The following is a 17,462-nucleotide window of genomic DNA, read 5'->3' on the forward strand; positions in this document are numbered from 1 at the left end:
TGCATTGTATTCAGAAAATGAAATTCAAATGATCGTCACAGCACTGAATGTTGGTTATGTTATGCAGTGGATTTTTGAATACTGTTAATTAGAACAGGCGCGCGGCTAGCCCGTATTCTCTTAATCTCAGGGAAAAAATGTGAAATATTGCTTTAGTTTCACAGAGCAGACCTTACCACAAAATGTGATAATGATAAAGTCATAACACAGTTATTTGTTATATTTTTGTGATCGCATAGAACATGTCGCACAGTACTTTCCAAATCAAACTGAGAAATGCACTGAATAATATAATATAGTCTGCCGGCACTGCTGTAAGCTGTAAGAAAATGTTAAATATTATTATGTTACCTCACTTTACCGGCGAGATGACTGTGATGCCTGAAATAAATATTTTTTAAATGTGTCACGTCTGTGGCAGTTGCCCTCGCAGATTGGTACAGCGGCTTCCGCTAAATTAAATGCTGAAAATATCTCAATTATTTACGGGACGAATGACTGGCAACTCTACAAATTATTTTAAAAACATATTTGCTCAAACTCTACATATTCAAACAAAAATGCATTAATTTTACACGCCTTTTTACAACAATTCACCTAATGGTGGATCTCAAACTTCATGAACACAAGACTCATGACCAGCATATACATTTGCTTAACACGCAAGTGTTACTTGTAACGAAACCCAAAGAGAACAGAGAAATTATTACAATGCTTTTTACTATTTATACATGTACTGAATTGTTCTTTTTATCTGAGGCACAGATCATAATCACTAATTCATTTAACAAGAAAAAGATTGTCAAAGATAATAATATGTCATGGATTCAAAGTTAAAAAATGCATAAAACGCCAAATAATTATGAATGTTCTACATACACACATAATATATTTGGGAAATGTTTACACAGTCTTGCTTTATTGGTTCACTTGGTCATGTTTATTTGTGTTTAAATTATTTCTCTTTCACCGTGTGCGTGGCACTATATCGATACATGTTAACTGGTCTTACACACACGGAAAAAATTCTGTCACATGCTTCTTATGATGACTGGCCAGGAGATACTACAGTGCCCATTGCCATCAACCTTTGATGGTTTGCCTTTTCCTGATTGTATGCCCTTTTTTTAACCACTTACATTCTCATATATGTTTACCATCTGTATTATCAGCTGTTTTATCGATTGATGCATGGGCTGTTGACTGAATTTTACTTTTTATCCATTGTAGCAACATGACAAAGGACATTTGATCTTTAGTTCGTGTCGCCCATTGTCTCTGTGGCATATTTTATGGACTTTACTCTCCTTGTGTCGATTAGGCTTAATGTGTAGTCACTTTTAACCCCATTTTCACCTTCGTGTTCTACAATTCTGATATGGGTGCATATCACCTTAGTTGTTTTTGCTCGCTAAAACAAAACAAATCAAAACAGTCTCTTGAAATGTCTTAAAGGACTGCACTAGGCCACGAACAACATCTTCTCTTGTAGTATGTGCCATGAAAATGTTCTTTCATTTTGGCGAACAGGTCATAATCGTATGGACTCATATCTGTTGAATACGGTGATGTTCTGGTATCTCCTATCCCCACATGTCCATGAACTCCTGCACAGGGTTCACCATGTAGAATCGTGCATTGTCATAAAAGATGGTGGGATGCCATATGTTACAGTGTAAAGTCAAGTGCCGGCTTGCCAGTCGGGAACGAGAGAGCTGTGAAAAAGACGTCAACCCGTTGCATGCTGACTGACCCTTCTCCAGGACGACAATGCGACCGCAGTGGCCTCTATGCAAAGAGAAATAAGAGCCACGGCCCATTTCTACAGAAGCCTCAAGAGTATCAAGCCGAATAGAAGTGTCAACTATATTACTTCATTCATATTAGGCTTTGTATATACTGAAGAACTTGCTTATTGTCTTGCTTGCGACTCATCTGTGTAAGTATAAAGTTAAGTATTGTAATCATTTCCTTTTGTAATAAAACTCATCAATATGATGTGCTTGAATTGTTGTCTAGTGATCCAAGAAAGCAGGTTTTCTAGGCATTCCATATTTGACAACTATGCCAGATTCAACACTATATCAGAAGATTCCATTGCTTTCTTCTCAGTGCAGGATGAAGGTGATGTAAAACAAATTACAATAGTAGGGTGCAGTGACAGGCTGCCCCAGCAGTACAGTGTGATGCAGGATTAACCTACAGATATAATAAGCCACAATAACTATCACTTTGGTACCAGCTGGTTCACGGCGGATGTTTTGTAGGCAAGGAAAATCAGGGAATTTGCAGTCAATGCACCAGTCTTGGATGACATTCAGCCATCACAAAAGACTGTCACCCATCCCATTGCTGTATGATGTGACAATGTCACATCACCACACGCCTCACACAGTCCCTGAAAACATTTTTGCACACACAGACCAAATGCCACTGTAATCTGCATCCACACACTTTTTCACATTTCTTGTTTGGGTGCTTGAGGTGGCCTCAGCACTTTTGGACAATACACACTGCAACTCACTCAAACACAACCGTCACTGCTCTCTGAACTACTTAAGCTGACCTTCTGCAGTCAGCTACATGTAGCACGCATGCCTCTGGACACACATCCTCCATATTATGGGAGTATTGTCACTACTTTTTATCCACACATAGTGCTAATAACTTCATGGTGTGGAGCATTTTGCTTAATAAAGCTCTGAATCTCATGATTTGAATTTTTTTCCAGATGTTACTACAGCATCTGCGCTGCCTCTCTCACTCACTTTGTATTTCTATAACATATTTTTTTGACCTGTAACTTTTTTGATGTGATTAGATGATTTTTATTCTGACATGCTACTGGTATCTTTGAACAAAGTTACTTGTGCTATTTTATTTTTGTTGGTTGATAAGGAATATCTTTGTGTTGCACTGGCTTTTTGCTGACTGGCATCAGAACAGTTTCTTTGTTTGTAAGTACACTTACTTATTCTGTAGACTTTTTCCTGGATAGCATTGCCACTTAGAACATACAATGAGAACATGAGTTTGTCTTCGATTGCAGTATTAATTTACCTGTGTTCAATACCCTTCTCATTGTACTCCACTTTTCTATGAATATGTGTCTACTTAGTTTTTACAGTAAGTCATTGATTATCATTCGTAGTGCACCTCTGTACTTTTGGAAGACATTAGTTATCGTCCTTCACTGCTGAGTCTGTTTTTAGACTTCAATGTCCTTGCAGCATCGTAATGCAGTTCTTAATTCTAAATCATATTGACAAATATTTGCAGTTAATTACTTTAAAAACACACAATAGCACAGGCATTCTTTATCTCCACCTTTTTTCATACACTTTGCTCATCATAAGTTGGAATTTATATCAGCTTGCAAGAGCTGTGAATAAGTATCAATTTAACTCTGCCAGATCGTGAAAAATAAATCAGTTCAGATTAGTGCTTTTATTAAGGCCGTTTCACACCGCAGTCACACTGTGTCACATTACGTAAGGTAACAGATTTTTCAATAGTTTTAAATGGTGTAATTCACACTGACCTCGCATAGCCTCACAGACGCCACAGATGAATCTGCGAGATCACTCGGAGAGCAATCTTTTCAAACCATCTGTCGATGTCTGTGGCCTCGCGCATGCGCAGTGGTATATACTACACTGCCATGCGCGTGACCACACCTGTCGTGCAGTTTCGTGCTGAACTCATTACAAGAAGCTGTATTGCTAATTTTGTTGTTTGTTATGGAACAGGTAACTGAAACCATCAGAACGCGTCCACTGCTGTGGAATACAGATTTGGAGGAGTGTAGAGACAGCAATTCAAAGAACACAGCATGGGGTGAAATAGCAGAGCAACTGGGACAAAATAGTAAGTAGTTCTTAATTGTATTAGTTCAAGCTTAAAACCTTTCAAAATAACCATTCATAATTGGGTATAATCTAATAATATTAACAACATAAATGTGTTGTGTTAATATTTATTATACTCTTTAATGAACAGCCCAAAGTAAATTTAGTACAAAGTCTGGCAAGGGTAACAAATCACGACTTAACAAAAAGAAACTCATGCATGTTAAATACAAATTGACATTATGTTTATATAAAAATGACCCAACAAAAAATTACATATCAAATAATGTTCATATACAGACAGTAGAATAAACATTCTTACTACATACCACAAACTGTTAGCATCACAATTTTTTTTGTTAATATTAATCATACACAACAGCAGAATAAATACAAATTGTTAGGAAAAATGTTGTTTTGGTTATCATTAAATGTGGTTCCACTGGCTCGGCACACTTCCTTCTTTGGACATGAAGTATTTAACAGTGATTTTGTACCTTGGTAGCTTCTTTAGATGCCTGAGCACCATAACGAAGAATAGGTCACCATGCTATGTGATAAGCTTCTAAAATTTCATCAGGCATCATTACTGGAGATAATGATCCCTTTGAGCAAAGATAATTGTGGACAGCTGTTGTGTTGACTATCTTGTTTACTACGTGCAGCTTACAGTCTAAGGGTCTGAAATAGATATGTCATCTTTGTGCAAGAATGCCAAAAGATTTTCAACCACTCTTTTTCATCTACGAAGACTGTAGTTCAAAATTCTTCTTTCATCGTTAAGATGTCAGTTCTTTGGGAATGGACGAAGCAAGAGACGTTTAAGGGGAAAACCTTCGTCACCCACAATCATATAAGGAACATTGAAGTTTTCCTCAAATAATGCTTCATCAGGAGATACTGTCTTTGCCCTAATTCACTCTCAACAAAAATAGTACTGTCAGATTCTTTTCCATAGGCACTACAATCTATAGCGATGAACTTGTATTCTGAATCAACCAGTCCCAAAAGGACACTAGAGTAGTATTTTTTGTAATTAAAAAAGTTTGATCCAGAGTTCAGGGGGGCTTGTACTTGTACGCGTTTGCCATCAATGGTTCCTGGGGGAAAATCCCATCTAGAACGGAAGCCCTCTTCAGTGTTTCGCCACATGTTTTTGTCTGGAGTTGACATGTATAGAGATTGCAGGTTCTTCCACAAAGCATGACACACCTCTTCAATTATTTTTGACACGATACTAACTCCAATTCTGTAGCTGAAGCTGATTGTTGTAAATGTATCTCATGTAGACAAGAATCTGAAAAAACATGGCCAACACTTTGTGTTTATTTTTACAGAGGCGAATTTGAAAGAGGAATGGAGGAACTTACGTGACCACCACTGCCAAGCTCTCTTCCAGAAGAAGACCAAGTCAGGCCAATCAGCTACAAAATGCAAGCCATGGAAATACGAACAACGAATGGAGTTCCTCGTTACAACAGTGAAACATAGGAAGTAAAGACCTTTATACATTGTCAAGTACATATGCAAATATTTTTGAATCTAAAAGTGATAAGGATGAGGGAAGACTGTGGTTGTCATTTTTAAGTGACAATGTTTCAGTAATATGAGAAGTGTTATTGATGTTGCAATGTTTGCAACACTTTACATCTTATAGCAATTAAAATATATTTACAGTTATACTGCACATAAATACAAGACCGTAAACGTACATAAAAGGCATTTGATTTCAACCAACCACATTGGTCATCATGAGGCACATGAATGGCAGAATCAATATGGCAACACTAATTAAATACTAACAACAAGAAATAACAGAATTGACCCCTGTGGCACGTCTATCATAATTTGTATCCGGAACTTCTGGTAGCCAATAGTATTAAAGCAGTGACGCCGTTTTATTTCTGCCATTCTTAGGCCTGATGATGACCGATGGGATTGATCAAACACAATTGTCTTGTATATATATTTACAACCCTGTAAATAAGAGTTGTAAGACATAAATTATTACATACATTGCAATTAATAATTAAACGTATACACATTAAGTTTTGAAATTTAGCTCTCCTTTTAATTATTGATATTAAATATGTTTCTGCATGTGATATCACCATTGTGCTACATCTTTGTTTTTGTGTGTTGCAGGTGTGACACTAATATCCTTCCAATGGACCAAAGTGTTGTTGGGGGAACAGTCCCTGACTGCGACCGTCCTCTCACTCCAGGAGATGAAAGCATTACTGATATAGTCCCCTTCCCTCTACTAATGCGTCAACACCAGGTGAATCCCGTAAACATCACCCCAGACATATGGACAAATTAATTAATTATTTGCAAGGAAAACAGAGCACCAAAAGAAGTGCACCAAAAGCTGATGACTTGGACTTACTTTTTGCCAGTGCTTGCAAGTCCACTCGTTTGCTCCCTCATTTTTTACATGAAAAATATTTAAAATTGGCCTTTATGATTCCATTGTACAAGGAAAATAACTCTTTTTTGGAAAATTTAATGTAATTGTATAGATAAAATATCAACACATCAAATGGGAGCAGGGGAACACACATGTATATCACAGGTTGTAAGCTTTTGGAGCCAGTGGCTCCTTCTTGCAGCAGAGGGGTTGAAGGGGAAGGAGGAGAGGTGAAGGAATAGGACTGGTGAGGTTTAGAAAAAGGAGTAGAGTTCAGAAAATTTGCAAAGAACCCTGGGTCAGAGGAGACTTACCAAGCGGGATGAGAGGGAAAGACTGAGTGAGTGTCTTTGCCGAACTCTGCCCCTTTTCCTAAACTTCACCAGTCCTTTTACTTTTACCACTCTCCCTTCCATTTGAACCCTTCTGCCAGAAGCAGCAGCCACTGGCTGGCCTTTTTCTGCCTCGGCAAAGGATTACTCCGAAAGCTAGCAAGTTTTCTTATTTTCTGTGTGTATGCCTATTGACAACTCGAGCTTCTTTTTCTTTGTGAGTAGTCGCCTGTAATCCAAAAGTATTTACATTCTGCCACAACTTCCCTACAACATTTTAAAATACATTTAATAAGCCCAGTGGCCAGCTTGACAGTCTCTTGCTGATCAATTGGCAAAAATATTGAAAATGAAAGGTTTCTACCATTGCTGGCTCTTGTCTTCCTATGTGGTCTTTTGAAAACTGATGCAGATCATATGGGTGACAGATCCTGAAATGATTTCCGATGGATAGTTTTACCACCTGGGTCTGCTCAGAGACTTCATTTCTCCAAGCTTGTGAGCTTCGGAATATTATGAAGTGTCCTACATCGACTATACGGAGGTCCTTTAGCACCACATAGCTGGACTGAAACATGCTTATTAAAATCAGTTTCTTTCTGTTACTGTAAAAGTGTGAAAGATGAATAATGAGAACCAGGTGAAGGAGTATATATAATGACACTGTATCTACACAATAATTAATATGACAGATCTTTTTCAGTTTTTTAGTTTGTTTTGTTGAAGATTACTGTCCCACAAACAGCTAAAGCATGAATGCTATGTTAATGAGTGATTCTAGTTACATTAGGGTATGAAAACATTCTTCTGCTCTTCATAGATTATCATCTCTGGAATAAAATGAAGTACTTACAAGAATTTGGAAGCAGATATGTGAAATATCAGTTTATTAAGCAGAGCATGGAAGTTTGTAAACTGAAATACTAAATTACTTATAGAAGTGTTCAAATATGTAATTTATGATTGTTTCTGCATGAGTACTGTTCCTAAGATATACATAATGGAATGAAATAGTTAGAGAAATAGCCGAAGTGCTCTGACTGAAATTGTTGTTTCTGTAAAGTTCTCTAAGTTGTTAAATAATGCATTTTGTGCAAAATATTTTCAATCATTAGGCATTTCGCTGTGCAGACCTGTCACATCAGTAACTTGTACTGAAATTACATTGTATCTAACACTTTAGCTGTACAAAATCAGTATGATTAAGTATCAAACAATGGAAAAACCAGTATGGAATAGTGGCATTATGAAAAAGGATAGTGTTATTCACCATATAGAGTAGATACTGAGGCACAACAGGCGCAACAGATAGACTGCTAAATGTGAGCCTTCAGCCCAGCCAATGGGCCCTCTACTAAAGCGCGCGCGCGCGCACACACACACACACACACACACACACACACACACCCGTGCGTGCGTGCACAAGTTTACTTCAGAAGAAGGCCTTTTACCTGAAAACTCATGTTTGAGGCAGTCTTTTTATTGTGCCTGCCTGTGACGCAGCATCCCCTCTACATGGTGAGTCGCAGTCCATGATTGTCATAATATTGTATAACAAATTACACTATTTATATTGACTAAAAAGTACTATGCATGTAAAGGGTTTTGGTTATTGCCTATTTCATTGTTAATAATGCTATCAGATTCTTCACACACATTGTATTACAGTTCTTAGTATATTTGAAAACAGTGAGGGTGTATCAGTTTTGTAGTATTAAGTAAAGACAATTTTATACTTCCTGTGCTTTATGTAACTGCACATATTTTCTGCTTTTCTTAAACTTGTAAAAGTATAAATTCTGAGACCAGAATACAAATATCAGAACAGAGGAAGATCACCAGTGTGTACTGTAACTATACAATTGTAGCATTAGAATGTATATGTATATTTCAATCTTTTCCCAGAATTTAATGATAAATGACACATATAGCTGATTTTAACAGAAAAGTTTAGTTATTAAGTGAGATGTGGTTTTGAACAATCAGAATTGTTATCCATCATATAGGTGTAATTTGTTCTCTGTAGACAGGAATTACAGATGTGACACTCGATAATTTTACTTTATTCACTTCCATTTGTTGTAACTATTTGAGTGTGCATATTGCTGAGTAGTGTTCATTAAAAAGGCACATAATTTGCCAGTAAGTATCCATTTAACATGGGAGATGTAAATTCATCAACAGTTACCTATGTAATATAATTATCAGTGCACCTTTCGTGTAATCTTGCTTGCTCTGTCTTATTGGTACAGTGTAAGCATCAAGACACTGATAGATGTATAGCTCACAATGGTGGATTCACATCTAATTTTTTTTTCAATGCCTGACAAAAAAAGTGAAGCAACCAAGAGACGTGGTCAGATGTGAATGTAACTTTGTACATCTACACACCAGTGGCAAGTATATAGATGATTAGAGTTACAATTCTGTGAAAAAGTTAGGGCAGCCAACAGGGTTCATTAGTGTTGTAAATGTTCAGTGCTGTTAGCAGGCCTGGTGAGATATATAAGGGGGCATGAAGTGTGTCAAATTTTGAGTGATGACTCCAAAGGCCACTGACATGGCATGTGAGACAATATTATTAGCACCTGACTATTTGAAAGAGGCATCATTGAGGGATTCCATTTGGCAGGCTGGTTGAATTGTGCATATCCAGATTTGTGGGGCATTAAATGTGACTGGCTTGATATAGGACTATATGGAAATGTGAGAGCAGAAATAACTCATCGCCAAGCTTCTGGTCGACCACATCTGACGACTACAAGGGAGGATCACCATGTTTTGCACCGACGATTTTGTGGCTGTGCCTGGCATCCGAGAATAAGTGATGGACTCTGTGCAGCATTGTGCGCCGTCCTGCACCAGTTGTTGAAGACTAGCGGCAATTGGACTATGGAATTACCAACCTGTGCATAGGCTGCCATTAACACGACAACACAAATGGTTGCTTTTGGAGTGTTGCCTTGATCGAGAAGCACAGACTGCTGGTGAACAGTGTCACATTGTGCTCAGAGATGAACTGTGCTCCTGAACTATCCCATATGGCTGTTTTCGGCGAGTACAGAGGTGATGTGGGGAGCAGTCCCATTCTCCTAATGTTTTGGAGATGCACAGTGACATTTCGCCAGGCGTGGTGTGGGGAGCCATCGGTTATGACTTGAGGTCATGGCTGGTAATGATGCAAGGAACTCTGAGGGCACAACAGTACGTCATGGACCTACCTCATCCTCACATGTTAACACTCGTGTGACATTATTGTGATGCCATTTTTCAACAGAACAGTGCTCGACTACACATTGAATGTTCATCTATGAAATGACAGTTGGACACTGAGGTACTTATGTGGCTAGCAAGGTCACTAAATCCATCCCCAGTAGAACATGTATGGGACCAGTTCGGATGTCAGCTCCACACCAGTATAATTATTCAGGGTATCGAGGACCAATTACGACAACTGAGGACCAGCTTGCCTCAGGGGAAAATAAACAGCTGTATGACTCCCTTACCAACCAGATTAGCACACACATCCAAGCCATGTGGACTGAAATGTCATTCTGCCAGTTTAATGGGATATGACTATTTTGTAATCACAGAAAAAACATCACATGCCCTTTCTGCTCATGAAATTTGTCTGGTTTCTCATCCTCTTCTGGGTGCTTGACATTTTTTTTCAGGCAGTGTATTTGTAGACATAATGTTAAAACTAAAAATATGAACACCACTGGTAATACCAGTGGTTGTATGTTACGATGTAGCATAGGTTAAGTTACTGCAGAGAGTTAATGTGGCAGAGTTTAATGAAAATGTGTGGAATGCATATATTGAGAATGTAACGTTGTCATTGGTGCAAATCATTATTTTTATTGGCGAGTGTTAGAATACTAGATAGTTACTTGTATCTGTTAGTCTTCTGTTACTTCAGAAAGGACTGGGTATGGCACCATGTTTAGGTAACCTGAATGCAGGTTACTGTAAAATACATTTAACCACTGAAATGAATATAGACTGTTCTTGAGCCATTGTCATTCATTAGAGGTATAATGGTGAAGGGGCAGCTTGTATATACACTGTTTGAGCTGCAAGAGATGATATACACACACTCATATGGTTCTTTTTTCTCTCCCAACCATTATCTCATTGCTTTTACAAGAAATGGAACTGTTGCACATTATAGCATCCCCTTTGTTACAGCTTTTCTGTCCATCCTGATTTGTTTTCCGTGATTTCCCTAAATCACGTTCCGGGATGATCCCTTTGAAAGGACACGGCTGACCTCCTTCCCCATCCTCCCCTGCTCTGATGGGACTGAGGACCTCACTATTTGGTCCCCTCCACCAAATCAATCAATCAACCAACCATTTCTCATAAACTAGCAATGCTTTACTAGTGATGACATTTTCGAAGTATAAAATATTGTTTCACTTTGTTTTTTAACGTTATTACCAGATGAAATATTATGCTTTTTGGAATAATTGTTGTTCGTTCAGCCAGAGGAAATGTAACAGAAGCAGGAAATTGGGAAATGTTGGTTTGATAATAGAGAAAAAGTTTGTAAATAGTTTCTACCCTGTGTGTTCAAGGGTTTGCTACAGAATTTCATTAAAGTCAATAACAATACAGCCAATCTTTAAATTGGTAATTTGCTTGCTAAGTACTTAACGTTGTTTGTTTTTTTAATAAGTCTGTAGAATGTACAGCCACATCAGCCGTACCAATTTTAATGTAACTTTTGTCATTTACATTTTATTTTGTTCATACTGTAAACTGATTTTGTTATCTGTCATTCCATAAAAAGCCAAGTTTTGGACATGCTCACCATGCTGTGAGCTGCATATTGCACAAAGACGATGGACACTGTTACATATCACTCCACAGGAGATGGTTTGGTCGGTAATTGCTTTTTCAGTTTTCAGGCAGACAATAAATCTACAATTAAGATCTCACATGCAGAGTATTTTGAGTATGCATGTACATTTATGGTGAATCTGTTTCTTGGTGCTATCACCAATAAAACCGCAACCATCAACAGTGAACATCAGATCTGAAGTTGGCTGGACAAAGCAGAGACTCACAGGCCTTGGGCATGAAAAAAATGTCCTGACGCTTGCTGCACAATGTGTATTCAGAAGCTGCTCCAAATACCCCATCTGCATAACCCATCATTGCAAAACTATTAGTTTGGATATTGTAAACAGGTAACATATTTACCAGTACCAATTTTACTGGACCATCCAGCACACACATGCCCCACTGCGACAAATTTGACTACTTCTGAGCAGCAAGTGTTGGAACAAAATAACCACAAAGTGCAACTGGAGCAGAGTGGATACTGGTGACTGCAGTCACCTTACACTTCTCACCTCTAAATAGTGGAAGGTATGATTTTGACACCATGATAAGTTTGCTGGATTTTGCTATCTGCAGACCACTCCAGACTACTGATCGTATATAAAGGCTGGCACTCCACTGACTGTCATACTGTCACTAACTTTTCATACGGTAACAGTAGTGAAGGTGTATCCTGCCTTCTGGAATGCACTAATGGTCTGAGCAAATGTAGTGATCATTCCATCATATACACTTGCAGTGATTGTCTTAAGTGAGAGTCACCCTCCACCCGCAAGCAACATCAGAATTAAGATGCAAACATCATTTGGCAGCACCAAGTTATGGCATTACTAATGTGGAACAACCTGAGAGATGCAGTATTGGCAACTTTCAACAACCGGCACATAACAACCATTCTAAAAGAAGAAGAAGAAGAAGAAGAAGCCAAGTTATAGCAGTGTTTTGCAAGCGCCTGCCTTTGTTTGTTTTGTATTCCACCATCTTGTACCACTTCATGGTATCGTGGTTTCTCACTGAGTTACTGGTTTGACCCATTCATCATCAACTGTGATCACATGTGAACCATTCTTTTTTTGTCTGTGGGTGCGTTCAGCTTGGAAGAAATAAAATTAAGTAACTTGTTGAATTCACACCTTGTATTGAATACTTATCCTTGATTACCATGTCATTTGCCTCAAAGGAAAAACAACACATGTAGTTTCACACTTGATTGACATCAGTGTCTGGCTACTTCACTAATGGACATTTCTGTTTGACCTTTTCTGCAAGCAATTCATGTGTACACAGATGTACATAAGAGAGACAATGCAGACAGTCTACTGTGAGTGTGGGATAGATAGTCTGCAGTCTTCTTCAACACTGTATTTGGGCTGTAGATAGATGGTCAGAATGTAAATCTTGTATCAAATAAGTAAACACAAGGATGTGTTACCATCTGCCTTGTTGGCCAGATTTACCTCGGAAGGCTGATGACTGTGTGTTGAACCAACATGAATTGACATTTATCTGTATCTAGTGCTCACGTATGTGATCTAAAAATGAGGTTGCGGTCAATGTGAAATCCAAAATTTCTCCCCAGTGAACTGAAAATTTGGTAGACAGAAGAGTGAAATTAAATATTATCTTCAAGCATTTTTGTATGTTCTTACTTGGCTAATTTGAAGTTAGACATATTTGTGACCCCACTGAGTATTTTCTGTATACTTTGTATGTATATTTACTGAAAAGAATATTTTATGTTTGTACCTATATGCGGTGCAAACGGTGTTTTTTTTTTTTTCTCTTACTTTGGTTCTGTAAAGGAGTATTGATGCCATTAATACTTCCAACATACTGATTGTGTGTTTATGTTCACATAATCAGTTACATGTAGTTATACCAATAAATAGATTTTATGAATAAATTCTGTGTTGACACAGCTACAACTACAGTCTGTTCAATATGTTAAATGAAATGAATATGTTGTATAAGCTTTTAGATTTTTAGATAGAATATACACGAATTATTCTGTGCTAAATGTTTTGTATATTTTTGCAACACTTCTTCATAATTTAACATTTTCTAGTTTAAAACGTATAATTCAAGATTTTTAAAGTCTGCAAAGCAACAGACCTGCTTTTTATTTTGTTGATTAAAAGCTATTATTCATTAACCAAGGCAGAAATGAGGAAGAAATGAAGCAATTATTTTCTTTATTGTAACTTGAGTAAGTTATATATTAGTTCATAAAAAGTAATTTAAAATAATTGTAGATCATTTATAAATTGCAATGTTTTATGTTAAATGTATCTGTGGAATTAAATGAAACAAAAAGTGTTTGGATCAAGGTGGACCCAGAATTCCATAGTGTTTTATGGAAACCCTGACCAACAAAACAAGACTTCATGTTACATGACTGTTTTTTGCTAGTGCAAAAGCTTGCACAGAACCTGAATGGTTGTTGAAAGGACTCACTGATAGTTGTTTAACTTATGCACTCTCGAGAGTGTGTTTGAAAGGCTCACAGTTATCAGTAATTTTTAAGTGTATATTCACCATTGGGGATCTCATCTTTTACTCTATTGTGGATTGTTACATAATCCATTTGTTAGCCATTGCTTTGATTACTGTGTAATTAGTAAAGGATCTAGAAGTTATTTATATTTTTTGTGGACTGATTTCTTGTATGTCTAATATGCTTCTATTTTACTTTTACAATTGTACTTAATGTCAGTTTCTGGTATTGTATTTGTTTTTGCAGTACCTATGTTCAAGGCTTAAAGTTGAGGACTGCTGCTCTCAAGAATCACCATTTATTAGTAAGATACTGTAATGTAATTGTTTATGTAGTCATTATTTACTTTAATGTGTGTCTTTTTGAGAGCTATTAAACTTGTTTATTTTGAAGAAAGCTGTAAAATTGCATGTTATCCAAGAAGCATGGGTCAAGGTAATAATGAAATAAAATACTGTAAAAGATTTACAACTGTGTGTTTTAATTACTAACCCACAAATAAAAGGCATAAACAAGCTGTAATACTGTAGTTTTAGCACCATTACCTCATCACATAGTTGAAAGAGCCATACATACATACTCAAATATTGTGCCAAAGAAACATAATTCAAAACATAGGCATTTTTACATTAATGATGTGAGAAAACATTTAATGCATTACTCCCTTTCTAGTGATGATAGATCCAGTTTTTTTAAGTGTACTTAATTTATTCCTCCCTCTTACAGTTAGTTTAGCTTCAAGCTCTCATGTCAGTGTTTCTTAGTTTACAAGAACTGAAAATCAGAAGCACTGAGTTGCTGACAGGCACACACAAAAGAAAGAAAACTTGCTAGCAGAGTTATCCCTTTGCGAGCTAGTGTCTCTCTCTCTCTCTCTCTCTCTCTCTCTCTCTCTCTCTCTCTGTGTGTGTGTGTGTGTGTGTGTGTGTGTGTGTGTGTGTGTGTGCGTGTGCGCGTGTGCGCGCGCGCGTTCTATGAGAACTTTCCCCACAACATTTACTTTACAATAAGAGTGATATGAAGCAAGTTGTGATTGTGTATATGAATATTAAATACTGAATTTCACTAACACGGTGATAAGAGCCATAAACAGCTGGTTATTTAATATCAAATTCAGTTGAAGTGTTCTGGACTGCAGACCTGGTGCAGGCATCATTTAAATTAGCCCACTTTAGGCAAATAATTTTCAGCCAGATTTGATGGAGGTGCACCTACCGATAACATGTTTATACAGGTAAATATGGTAATGTTAGTTTACACAGACAAATACTAAAGCTGATATCTCTTCTCACTCGAAGTTATTGTGATGTTGACTTTGGTTGGATAGTGTTGAAAATATAAATAATGCAAGCACATGCTTTGAAAATAATTTGTTAGGATAAAATACAGTATGAGAATATTGTTCTGAATTCATTGTGGTATAGTGTGAAGGTCTGATGGCACAATTTAATTTGTACACCAATTTTTGTCGGGACACAGCAAAGAAAAACTTTGTATGGGATAAACAATGGGAACAATCTTCTTAACTTTGTATATTAGCTATGATCTATAAAATCATATCACATATGGCTGTCCAAGCACAATATTAATGTCTGAATACAGTTTACAAATTAGAAGTAAACTGCTACAGGAACATAACAGAATATGAGTAACATGCATTGCAAATGAATTTCACAACTATAAACAAGAATATTGTATGCGTAAAATAGAAGAAGCAGCATGTACATACAAGGAGGTACTTCCTATGTGGAGGTGGCAAATAACAAAATAAGATAATGAAGAATGCTATGTAATTCCTGTTATTTAAGATTAGTTTCAAACTTCTCACTAGAATTGGTAATAGCGTCTAATAGATAGTTGCTCATGAGGTCTAAATTAACATATACCAAGAGCAAATCAGCTGTAGTCAGCAGGTCTACCATAATTTAAGCACCAGTCTGGGAAACGATTAAAGTAGTTAGAGAATTCATAACAGACAGTTTCAAAGGATCCTGAATTTATATGGAGCAGAATGCATTGTACACACATTAAATACAAATTAGAAAAATACTAGTTTTACAGATACATATTTCTGCCTTCATCAACTGTTTTCAATGAAACCTGTAAAGCTGTTCATTAATATACAAACAATGGAAAATCCAGGATTGAATACAACAATATTATGAAAAGGATAGTAGCTACTCGTCATATAGTGGAGATGCTGAGGTCCTTAGTCGAAAATACACACACACCCCTCTCACCGTCTCTGGCTGCTGAAGTCAGAGGGCAAGCAACAGTGCATGATTGGAGAGTCAACTGGGTGGTGGGGTTAAGGAGGCTGGGACAGGGAGAGGAAGGGATAGCAGGATAGGTGAGGGGGACTGTAAAGTGCTACTTGTGGGAGTGTACAGGGATGAGGTGGTGGGGGGGGGGGGGGCGCAGGGCAGCTAGATTCAGTTGGGTGGATAGACAGAGGCGGTGGTAGCAGAAAAGTATAGAAGTGAAAAGAGTGAGGGTGCATTGGTGGAATAGAGAGATGTGTAGTGCTGGAATGGGAACCAGGAAGAGGCTAGATGGGTAAGGACAAAGAATAATAAAGGTTGAGGCCAGGAGGGTCACAAGAATGTAGGATATATTGCAGGGAGACACCCCACCTAAGTTGGTGTTGATGGGAAGGATCCAGATGGCACAGGCTGTGAAACAGTCATTGGAATGAAGAATGTTGTGCTAGGCGGCATGCTCAGCAAAGGGATGGTCCAGCTGTTTCTTGGCCACAGTTAGTCCTGGTCATTCATGCGGACAGACAGCTTATTGGTTGTCATCCCCACCTAGAATGCAGCACAGTAGTTGCAACTTAGCTTGTAGATGACATGATTTGTCTCACACGTAGCCCTGCCTTTGATGGGATAGGTGATACTTGTGAGTGCTCTTGAGTAGGTGGTGGTGAGAGGCTGTATGGGACAGGTCTTGCACCTAGGTCTATTATAGGGATATGAGCCATGAGGCAAGGTGTTGTATAGGGTTGGACGAGGACATTGTGTAGGTTCAGTGGGTGGCAGAATACCACTGCGGAAGGGGTGGGAAGGATAGTGGGTAGGACATTCCTCAGTACAGAGCACGACAAGAGCTAGTCAAACCCTGACAGAGAATGTGATTCAGTAGCTCCAGTCATGGGTGGTACTGAGCCATGAAGGTAATGCACCTCTGTGGCCAGATGGTGAGACTTTGTGAGGTGGTGGGTGACTGCAGAGAGAAGGTGTGGGAGATCTGTTTCCAGTTTGAGGTTTGGGGGTAATTACAGTCTGTGAAGGCCTCAGTGAGATCCGTGATATATTTCGAGAGGGACTGCTCATCTCTATAGGAGGACAGCCAGTAGTAGCTAGACTGTATGGAAGGGACCACTTGGTAAGGAATGGGTGGCAGCTGTCGAAGTGGAGGTATTGTTGCTGGTGGGTAGGTTTGTCAAGGACAGAGGTACTGATGTTTACCGTCTTTGAGGTGGGGGTCAATATTGAGGAAAGTGGCTTGTTGGATTGATGAGGACCAGGTGA

The 17,462-nt window shown here is 38.0% G+C and overlaps 1 long non-coding RNA gene across 2 annotated transcripts in view; it reads left to right on the top strand.

Moving 5' to 3' along the window:
- LOC126262300 (uncharacterized) overlaps positions 1-14,379 on the top strand; it is a 147,262-nt gene extending 132,883 nt beyond the window's left edge. The window contains exons 2-4 of one of the 2 annotated variants that reach the window (XR_007546716.1): positions 3,750-3,867; positions 5,186-5,342; positions 5,994-14,379. This is a non-coding gene — a long non-coding RNA (uncharacterized LOC126262300). Of the gene's footprint in view, positions 1-2,904; positions 3,868-5,185; positions 5,343-5,993 lie in introns of those variants that run through there. The other variant, XR_007546715.1, reaches the window with a different exon arrangement.
- The last annotated feature ends 3,083 nt before the right edge of the window (positions 14,380-17,462 follow it).

This window comes from Schistocerca nitens, chromosome 6 (genome assembly GCF_023898315.1).
Source record: "Schistocerca nitens isolate TAMUIC-IGC-003100 chromosome 6, iqSchNite1.1, whole genome shotgun sequence".
NCBI lineage: Eukaryota > Metazoa > Arthropoda > Insecta > Orthoptera > Acrididae > Schistocerca > Schistocerca nitens.